This window comes from Cygnus olor, chromosome 9 (assembly GCF_009769625.2).
Source record: "Cygnus olor isolate bCygOlo1 chromosome 9, bCygOlo1.pri.v2, whole genome shotgun sequence".
Classification (NCBI taxonomy): domain Eukaryota; kingdom Metazoa; phylum Chordata; class Aves; order Anseriformes; family Anatidae; genus Cygnus; species Cygnus olor.
The window spans coordinates 115902-127172 of record NC_049177.1 but is presented as its reverse complement, the minus strand read 5'-3'; the positions used below and the strand labels follow the sequence as shown (position 1 = coordinate 127172).

Sequence of the window (11271 nt, the reverse complement as noted above, 5' to 3'; positions counted from 1 at the left end):
CTGCTGCAATGCTGAGCCAGGGCCAGCAGCCTGCCCTTGCTGCCACCTGCACGGCAGTCTCTGCTCTCCAAGCCCATTCCACCTTATATCTGCCTCTGGACTCAACGGTCCAAACCCCCAAAGCAGTTGTTGTTAAACTAACAGCCCAGCAAAGCCCGACCTAGACAGAAAAACCAGTACATAACATACCATATTTTATAAACTTTAAGAAGTGATGTCAACACTTTCACTTCAGTTCAGCTTCCTAAACTCACAGAAGTCAATCAAAATATCTACTACTTATGTACCAAAATAAAACCAATTAAACTCTCCAGTGCTGAGAAGATGCCAAGATTCAAAACATCGGCTTCCTTCGAGTCTTCACATTTTTCAGCCCCCCCCCCCATTTTGCTGTATGCCACAATGACTATAGGAGATACAATTAAAACATAAAAGCTGAGAAAGAATAAAGTTAAACAGTATAGCTTCCTAGAAGGAGATTAACTATCTTAATTACTTGAGAACCTCATTAGAAAAGAAATAATAATGTAAATTTCCATAGCCGTGGACAGGCAGACCTTGTGGATATTAGTACCGCTGCTGCTCAGAAGTCTACCAATGAACTCTCTCACTTGTCCCAAAACACATTTCTCCGTCTCACACTCGCTCCTTCTCTGACATACACAAATACATATTACTAGAGCCTTAGCAGAGCCTTCTAGCCTTAGCAAAAACCTTATAGTCTCCAACAGTCTCATGCAGAGAGCAGATGACAGCAGTGACGTACATTCCTGTTCCTACAAGACAAGCTGCTAACATTTATTCCTACAGCTATACAAGTCTGGGTTCAAGAGCAAGGCAGCAAGACTCACAGCGTTTACCTTTCTTCAAAATTTTCTTTCCTCAACATTTTCCAGTAACTTTCAGTTGTGGTAGACAGCAAGAGAACACACACTGAAAATGCAGTTCATTGACAAAAGAGAATGACAAATTCTAAATAATAGATGCAGTGACTTGGGATCAATTCCTGGTCTCTTTTCTTGGGAAACATTTAGATGTGTAAACAGGATGTGACTGAAATACTCATTATGATAGAAGGAGTGTCTTTTGATGAGAAATGTTCCTAAAGAAGCATTTGTAACTTTTCTCATCTTCAGGCAAATCTTCAGCATGCTCAGATCAGCTTGCTACCACGACATGTAGGGGTTTCCAGTACAGCGGCAGATCTGCCGCTGAATTACTTGTTCTATGTTAAGCAAGTGCACAGCTATATTCTACGTGCAAAAGTGTAATCAGTTTCCTGAAATAACCAACAGTGGGAAAATACAACAGAAATACATAATAAAAAAGAAAAATGAAAAAAGAAAAGCAGTGTGCCACAAATCTCACAGCCTGCAGTGCTTTCCTAAAGCCTGGTTCTTGAAGTCCCGTGCCGTGGGGATCCATGTACGGAATGACAGCTTTCAACAGATAAATAATTTTTTTCTTCTCATTCTTGCAGAACACAAAATCTATGAAAATGTGAACAACAACAACAAACACCTGCAAGTTTCAGATACAAAACATTACAAACATATTACGAAAAATCAGAGGTTTTAAAGGCAATGTTATTTTGAGGTCCCAGTGAAGAAACACTTTAAAGTTTTTAAACAATTTATTCTCAATATTGTACTAGTGATCTTAATAAACTTCACTATTGGAAGAGGTATCTATTTGATTTTATACAAATCAAACTGCCCAGCACAGTTACCTTTTTAACAATAGTTGTTTGATCTAACACAAGTAGTGGAATAAAACCTGCTCCCTGAAGCCCTTTCTGCATTACAGGCACCTCAATCAATTCTGGAAGGAAGAAGACTTTTTATTTACGCAGTTCAATGAAAACAGAATTCTAGTCATCAAGTCTATTATTCACTGGATGTTCTTGTAAACCACATTTCTATAACAAGTACATGTTTCAGTGCTCATCATATTAAAATTCTGTTACTGAGATTCCAGACACAAAACTCCTAGTAATGAGGAGATTCTCCTAAAACTACATGAAATTACATCTTCTCTCATGTGAATACTCTCCAGAGGTGGACTGAACTCAACAAAGGTATGCAGAACCAAAATCAATTTATACATATCTTTAAAAAAATAAAAATAAAAAGCATGTTTTGTTTATTTTTTTCCCCGATTTATTACGGTGGTGAGGCACTGGCACAGGTTGCCCAGAGAAGCTGCGGATGCCCCATTCCTGGAGGTGTTCAAGGCCAGGTTGGATGGGGCCCTAGGCAACCTGACCTGGCGGGTGGCGTCCCTGGCTGGGGGTTGGAGCTAGATGGGCTTTAAGGTCCCTTCCACCCCGAGCCATTCTAGGATTCTATGAATTTATTCCAGTAAAAGTACAGTGATCATCTACTTTCCCTATCCCTTTCCTAAAACAACAGGATGCTGGAAGGTAATAAAGGGAACAACTGATTGCAGGCAGTGACTCAGACATCCAGGGGCATTTTGGAACTCTAAGTAGCAAGGGTTTGATGCGGGCATTGAGATTTGGCTTCAGTTTCTTCAGCTCAGCTTTAGGAGAACTGAAAGACCACTTGAGGACAAACCCCTGCAAGCATCACCTTACAGAGGTCTCCTTCCCACCAGTTCCATCCAGCAGATTTTACCATGGAAGAGAGAGACAGAGTTGTGCCTGTTACCCCAGCGATATCTGCCAGATACATTGATATTCAGTGGAATTGTGTAATCACATCACACATGTACAAAGAAACATTTGGATAGAATAAATGTGTCCCACATGTCAGGAGCCCCACGTAATACAACCAATAACATATCTGGGAATAAAAGAGCGAACTGCAGTAGTTGGCTTCAGGGACTGCAAAGGCCTGAGTAGTACTTACTGGCAGTGGCTTCCAGTCCCTGTCATGCTAAATCTGTGAACACACACACAGTTGTGCACATTAGATGATATCTCAGCATGACCTCCTCAGAGAGGAAGCCAATTATAAACTCCCCCAGTGCAAGAGGGCAGCAAGCAGCCAATATAAACGGTTCCGATCCTGACTGTTCTGATGAAAAGGCAGGTGTTTTGTTCTTGATGTGACATAAATAAAGTCAGGGCAAAAGACTTTATCATCGGTGAGCTACGGTCTCCATGTAACACACCCGTGATCCATCCTGGAACAATTAAGTTCATGCAATACACCTCAGTTCTGTATTTCTATCCAAACCTCCATTTTAGCTAAGAGACTTTTAAAAACAAATTATAACCGGCCAGTTCCTTGCTGATAATACACCTGCAGATGCTGAAGAGTAATTATTATTCCAGTAGAGTTGTTATAACTGCAGAATGCAAATGTTTCCTTATGGTGTGCTTGCTCTTATCACTAAGATTGCTGTCAATCCTGATCACTCTTAGCCACAGCAAATTTACATTACCAGTCCCATCCTAGGTCACCACATCTTCCTTAAGAGGGCCTTCAAAAATGCAGTGGGTGTATAAAAGACTAGAAAGTAATGTGCAGTAGCGCAGTTCTCATTGGAAGCATTAGCTCTGTCTGGAACCGTGGACCTTAAAATAAAAACAGAACTCGTGAAACGCTGTTCCTGGTGAGCATGGCAATGTCAGAAACCCTGCCTGAGAGTTGCTCCCTGTTCTGTTTACCAGATCCAGGTTTAGAAAAGAGAAAAACAAAGAAACAAAAAATCCCTCACAAAATCTTTTCATGTCAGCAGTGACTTGAAGAGTGCACCTCCCAGGATGCCCGTTCCAAGGGGGGTAACAGACCTCCTTCCTTCTTCGCCCCACTCCCCGAGAATAAAGTTTGTCAGATTCATTGCACCTATTTTGCATACATCGCAACTTCGCTAACGATGATCAGATCACTTCAGGTGTGCTCGCGGGCAGCCCGTGGAATTCCTAGAGAGACTACAAACGTTTGTACGCCTTGTGGCTGCTCCTGCGGCCAGCCGCAAGCAGGAGCATCCTCCTGCCTCTGAACCATCAGCCCCGCGCCCTGCGCAGCGCCGGAGCCGCCCGTCCCGTCCCGTCCCGGGCACACCCGAGCCCCCTTGCCCGCAGCGGGAAGGGGTCTCCGGCCGCGGGCGTGCCGGTGGCCGGGGGGCTGGAAGTGGGAGGGAGCCGGGCCGGAGGGGGGCACGTCCCGGGAGAGGGGTGGGGAGAGCCGGCGGCGAGCCGGACTGCGCCGCAACGCCCCTCGGTATAAAGCCGGGGGCCGGGCAGCGGAGCGAGAGGAGCGGTGCGGCCGGGGAGGGAGAGCGGGGCGAGCCCAGCACGGGGCTGTCCCGTCCCGTCCCGTCCCGTCCCGTCCCGTCCCAGCCCAGCCCAGCCCAGCCCAGCCCAGCCGCCGTCGAGACAGGTAAGGCGGCCCCTGCGGGCTGGCCGGGGTCGCGCTGCCGGGCCCCGGGGGGAGGAAGGCGCCTGGAGGTCGGGGCGCTGCGTCCTGCTGCCCACCCCCCCCCGCGCCCCGGCTTGCCCTTCGAGACCCACTCGCTAAGCCAACGCCACGCGTTTGTCTTGATTTTGGAGGTAGATAAAGGTCCCCCACATTCACGGCCGTGCCCTTTGCGTGAGCTCACCTGGCCTGCACCATCCTGAAGACAGAGCAAAGCACGCTTGGCGTAAGGCGCGGTGCTGGGGACAGTCACCTCCTTTCTCCACCGAGGCGACTCCGCAAGCCCGCAGCAGCCAGCCCCTTCCCTCTGGGCGAGATCAGAGGAGCACTTGAAGTTTTCATTACTGCACTAAATCCGTGAGATAAATTAATCAAAAATCGCTGAAAGCAAGGCTGATTAATTTTTAGACTTGTGCAAACATTTGTTTCCTTAATTAATAAATAAAATGTAGCAGCCAGGCGATACAACTTCCACCAGTTAGCAACTGGTACCCATTTCATCAAAAATGCGGTAGCATGCTGTCTCCATAACCAGACTTGTCCCTTAGCCAGCTCCGAAACTCAGCTTCGACTCATAAAACTGAATTCAATATGTTCTTTGACCTTTATAGGTGAAATTCTGTAACACTTACTGTCCTCCTATTCTCCATCCATTAAAAACATTAAGTTATTAGTAGTTAATTACAGATATAGAAGCCATCTATTCTTCTGAGCAAATCAACAACCAGATCACAGTATGTATGAGCATTAATTTGCAAGATTCAATCTTGCCAGTTTATATAGTTCTGCAAACCCACTGGAATTAATGAGTTGTATGGCAATAAATGACAGCAGGACTCTGTCCAGAGCATGCTACAGCTCACTGTAAGTTTCCATCACTTCCATAAGCAGCAGTATGTATCTCAAGTGTGTGGTGTGACATAACATGACACAGTCTAGTAAATGGACCCAGTAAAATCACAAGCCTCAAGAAGGGATGAAGGGCTTTTTGTTTATCTGGAGGCAGGGAGGGGGGGAAGCGGGGTCTGTCATCTCTTTTTACTTACATGAACCTGCACCGTTAATATGATTAGATTTTTGCCTGAACAAGGAGAATTGAGTATGGCCTGAAGCAGGTTAATTACCATGGGGATCTAGAAGGGCTCTCCTAGCTCTGTTTTAGTGCCTGACAAATGTTTCATGCTCCTGACTTTGGCAGCTCATTTTGCTTCTTGCCATCATAATCTCTTAAATTACAGTATCTTTCAAAACCATGAAGTGCCTACAAAAATAAGCTTTCATTCACTTATTAAGAGCTTAAAGAACTTTAGCAATGTGCCTTTCTAGCAGGAACATGGTGTTTCTGTACACTTCTCCTCTCTACAGCTTGAACTACATAGCAGAGAAAAATCAGTGATTTCTATGGTGTGCTTCCTAGTTTGTTACTAAACTGAGAAAGCAAAGTGGTCCTGTACAATTAAGAGACGGAAGTCATCTTTATCATGAAATAGTTGGTTTCATTCTCCCCTTACGTTTGCCAAGGTAATAGATGGAAAGAGTTAATTCTTACACTGGAGTAGGTAAAAGTGGGCCCATTTCCAATGATACGAGATGTCCTGCCTTCCTGCTTGGAAAAAAAAAATACCTTGCTTGGTTTGGACAGCATGTGCAAACTGCAGCTAGAAGCTACTGCCTTAAAATACAGCAAATACCAGCCTGAAATGCTAGTATCCACAGCACTGCAGGAGTGAGGAGAGTGCTGCCTTTCAGTTTAAAATGTCACAACTCCACAGCCTGCTTAGAACAAGAGGTGCAAGATTTGTAGGTGCTCCCTGGTGAATATTACCATTCTAAATTATGTTCAATATCTAAAAATATCTGGAAGTGCATCTCATTTCTTCTGCTACTATTCGGAGTACTACTTAAAGAGGCAAATGCACAAAAAAGATGATTTATTTACACTTTCCAGAATACTCTCAAAACATAGAGACTGTGTTTGCAGACATGGAGATAGGAATTGGAGAGGGTCCAATGAAAATTTTAATTTCAGATAGTGGGTAGTCAGTGCATTTTCCTACACTTCTAGGTTTTCTACGATGCATTAATTTTGTTCTGTTTTCTATAAGGGAAGGCATTTAGGGAGTTCTCTTCTCTTGCACTTCTATGGTTCCTTACAACAGCCCCACTGATTAATGTGGTAGCTTAAAGTTGCATAAATCACAAACTCACAGTCCCAGTTAAACTCATATTTATGCAAAAGTATCGTCTTGATTGAAAATGTTTCAAATAGTTACAAATTACTCTCATTTGCTCACTCCCTCTCCTTTCCTTTGGATGTCCAGAAGCTACTAACGTCACCAGGAGTATTCATAATCTGCCTTGGATCTATTACTGTCCAAATTTTAAGCATCTAATCACACTATGAGAACCACCCAATTGTTTCTGAGTCGCTGGCATGCATCTCTGTGTCCCATGCTTCAAGTGTCCTTTTCTCCCTTCATAAAAGGTCAAGTTTTGTCAAAAGTTGGGTAGAGAACATGGATATTTGTCTATTATTTTAATCTACTATTATGTTTGACTCACTCTACTTGGTTAATCTTTTTTTTTAAGCTGAAGTCAATAGTTATTTTCTTACAGGAGTCACCTCTATAAGAGGAGAAAGAGAGTAAAATTTAATCTGAATGTATTACACCTCAAGCTGAGCTGGGGACATAGGTTATTAAGATTCATTGAGATGCGAATAGATGTTTGGACAGTATATTAGATACGCCAAAGCAAGTGACCAAATGGATAAGCAAAATAAAACTGTCACCTATCTGTGACAGGAATACCAGCAATCAATCAACATGCATCCTCTGGCAACCAAAATGCTAACGTAAAGAGAGGTCCAAACAAAACCAACCAACCAACCAACCACCCACAGTTTCCTTAGCTATAACAAAGGGAGCTTGGGCAGGTCAGTGAAACAGCACAGACTGTGTGAAAGAGACTGTTGGGTGGGGAATTATTTGCTGGGGAGTTGGATCAGACCGATTCCAACAAATGACAGATCAGAAAGGCAAAAAGGAAGTCAAGTAAGTACCAGCATTCCAGCATTAATTCTTCTGAATTCCAATACTAGCTAAAGGGTAATTGCACTTCAGACCCCTTGCAAATTCTTGCATCCATTCATTTTAAACCATCTCTCTCCAGAAAGTATAATCTGAGAATTCTTTCAGACTTCCAAGCCTGGGAAGGCTTCTAGCTGCAGGAACTGGGACAGGGCAGCATAAGCCTGCCTACTACAGGCGCATGGCAGTCTACTTGTGTTGCAGACTCTTACTGCATGTTTAGCAAAATAACCTTTAGGTAAACTCGTTTCAGTTTTTAAGCCTTACCTAGCTTACTGCTGATGTCTGTGCCTCATTGCTCTCAGTTGTGCAACAATTCTATGAGAAACGTACTGGTCATTTGCACTCATGTTGTGTTCTGCCCTGTGTTCCTCTGAAATGTTAATTAGTAATTTTGCAGTATTGGGTAGCAGCTCTGATTTTTGACAGTTCTTCCTTAGGGAAACTATAGCATTTTTAAGAAGTCAGCCTCTGTTAGTGTCAGGTTTGAGAAGCTAGGTGAAAGAAAATTGCCAAGCAATTGCAGAGACATTTTTAGTATTTTATAGAATTCTGAAGACAAAATGGAAAACGTGTTGCTTATGAGAAGAGGGAAGAGTGGAAGGAAGTCTTTTTCCCTATTTTACTCTTGTAGGGTTAGTTTCCACCACACTAACAGGAATAAAGTGTTGCTCTTGATGAGAACTGAACCCATGCTACTTATCAAGACATGATGTAGGCAGGTTCCACTCTAAAATTGTTACTATCTTCCAGGTGAGTCAGAACAGTTCTGGAATTAAAATTTTATGTAAAGTTGAAATTTTTGCACATAGGCACAAAGTGAGTTCAAATGTATTCGAGAGTTTTAAGTAGACGCAACAGGATTTTCTCTTAGAGCTTAAGAGTGTATAGACTTCATGTAGGGGGTCCAAACACTGCATCCTGAAGATCAGAAAGGTTTCAGCGAAGCTGTTTTGCCATGTACAGCTGCTATTGCACAGTAAGTTCCTAATCGTGGTATCATTTTGGACCTCCTCCTTTTGGTCTTAAAAACTCTACAATGAAAGCAAGTCAGTAAGCTTTTGGTAACCGCAATATCTCTTTCAGTTCACTCTCCATCAACAATAGATCACTTTCAACAATACAGAGTCATTGTACTCAAAGCACTCATACCATGTTCTAAAATTTATTGTTTGTCAAAATAAAAATTGACAGATGTACTCTAGAAGCTTGTGTAATTTTTGAACATTTTGGGGAATTTAACAAAACCAGCAAATAAGAGAAGTTATGATACTTGCCTTTTCTTTTTTTAACCTCAACTGTAACAGGCAAGTGAAGAGAGGTTATCCTTACTGTGAATCCTAACAGCTGTGATTGTCTGAGACAGTGCCCATAAAATAGAATGGCTGGTCTAATCATTTACTGACTTATCCTCAGATAAATGATGGATTAGACTAAAATTACTTTGAGCTTTCAACTGAATTGCAACTAAGAGTAGGAAAATATGCTCAGAATGGCATGCTGTTACTATTCTCTGCTGCACCGCCTTCTGAAAGAACTACAGATTTGGGGCTGTCAAGCATCTTTTACAATTTTCATTCCATTTGGTTTTCACTTGATAGCAAAACTGTCCAGGTATCTGCTATATAACAACTCTGGATAGAATACTTGGTTACTATTTGTGGTGTTTATCTGCTTTTATTGTAGTTGAGTAGCATTTATCTTATAGGCACAGAAAATGGGTAATAACTGAAGACTACCTCACAGCAGGAAAGAGCGATCAGATTGGCAATGCATCACTGAATGGCATGACAAGACAAAGAGCGGGCTACAACACAAGGTAACGTTGGCAATATTTAAAGAAACTGGTACTGAATTTGGGCAAGGTCAATATTTAGACAGTATTTCACTGTTTGAGGTGAAGGCTGTAATTAGAGTTAAGGCCAGAACAAAGAATGATTTAACCAAATGCCTAATTTCACCTACTTAATCTGTTCCTTTATTTCTAGGTCATAAAAAAAATATCAGATACTGATCAATTGTTTTCTATTGGTACCTAATAATCAGTAGATGAAATACAAGAACAGAAATATAAGATAGAACAGCATAACAGCATTCCTGAGTCCTCTCGGTTTTCTGAAAATTGAGAGGGATACACTGAATGCGAGTACTGTGCCTCAGCATTTCAAGCTCAGAAGACTCATGCAAATAGTAAAACATTCCAGAAAACCACTGAACAGCTGTACTTTTATGTTGGGGAGCTTACGCAAGGGAGAAAAATGCACTAGTTGACTTCCCTAAAAATGTTCTATTGGCAGTTATCCTCCATTTAACCCTGCTTTAGCATCGTCACAGCCTGGGCAGACCCTTTGCTTGGAGCAGCCAGCGCATAATGTACAAGATGCAGACTGAACTTGTTTATTTAGAAACCATGCATGTCCCTCCCAAACTGAGTTTATAGGAGGATGTATGTCTTCTTTTCATCTTTTTGTCTTTACAAAAATGCCTTTTTGTCTTTTGTTCTGTTTCCCATTACCTCAGACTCAGACAATTTTCCTCCTTCCCCCGCCTCCTTTTCTCCCCTTATGGGCCCAAGAGTTAGTCTGATATCACTCAATTTCTGGTAGTTGCTCAGGATTTTGTCCCTCAGGTTCTGTACTTCAGGTGTAACAATCAGAAAGGGAAAGCATGGGGCAGGAAAACGCTTGTTTTCAAAGTAAAACTCTAGCTTTGCTGCTAGATATGTCTCTGTTTTACTATTGACTTGGTTATTAGCCAGCATCAACTTTGCTAATATTAGCAGATTACCATAGGTACCATAGGACAGTTGCAGTTTTTGCTCAAATCAGGCTTTAATTCAGGTAAAGGATATTTCTTTACCCATGTGCTTTCAAAAAAGCTCTTAAAGAGACAAGGGCCCTAAAATATTTTGGTTTTAAATACTGGTGTTATCATGCTGCTCCATTTCACCAAGTGCTCTTAAGCATACAGTGAAAAAGCCATGTCAGTACAGGGCAACCACATACCCAAGCATGCTCTCACTTCAACCAGTAATATTCCTAGCACTAAAGTAAAGCTCATGTGACACCTTTCAGAGGGCGCAGTGCTACACCTCCCAAGCATCTTTGCAGTCACCTTTGCTTGAGAACCAAGAGTGCACTTGACTCAGGATGCACTGATTCACGGCACCTCAGCTTAGCTTTGTGTGGTTTTGTGGGTTTATTTGTTGTAGCATTGCTTTTGTTTTTTCTTTTTTTTGGGAGAGGGTGGGGAGCAGGGTGATGGAACTGACATCCTCAAGAGATCATATAATGCAAGGGCATTTCACCTTTTTTGGTTTTACCATCCTTCTTGGTTTTGCTTGCTCTATTACTGGTCCTTGGTACCCACAGGAAAAGTCTCAGAGCCAGGATGGTAAAGAGTTCACTGATGAATTTTATTTTCAAAATAGACCAATAAATTTTACTTTGATAAAAACAGGAAAAAAGCTGTACACATTTGGCAGAACATCTATTTTACTATCATTCTATTAAGTGTGCTGCTTTCCAGACAAAGCACTAGGGACTGCAATATCTGCTTTTTGCATGGGCAGTAATATCTTTCACACTGACTTGAATTAAGGTGTCTGTATTTGAGCTTTCATTCTCTGATTAACCCCTTAGTACCTCAGTAGTCCAACTGACATGTATCAAAATCACAGGTTCATTGCTTGTCTTTATATTTGGCTACTCATCAAATTTTCATCTAGTCCTTATAATGATGTGCCCTTAACAGGAATTTTGTTTAAGTGAAATCACAATTGGTTCTCTATGTTTTCC

At 42.1% G+C, this 11271-nt stretch overlaps 1 protein-coding gene across 2 annotated transcripts in view; it reads left to right on the top strand.

Moving 5' to 3' along the window:
* Positions 1-4330: 4330 nt before the first annotated feature.
* Positions 4331-11271, top strand: part of AGTR1 (angiotensin II receptor type 1) — a 29570-nt gene continuing 22629 nt past the window's right edge. The window contains exons 1-3 of one of the 2 annotated variants that reach the window (XM_040567145.1): positions 4331-4349; positions 9183-9293; positions 9463-9616. The gene's annotated coding sequence lies outside the window, so the exon portion shown is untranslated. The remainder of the gene's footprint in view (positions 4350-9182; positions 9294-9462; positions 9617-11271) is intronic. The other variant, XM_040567144.1, reaches the window with a different exon arrangement.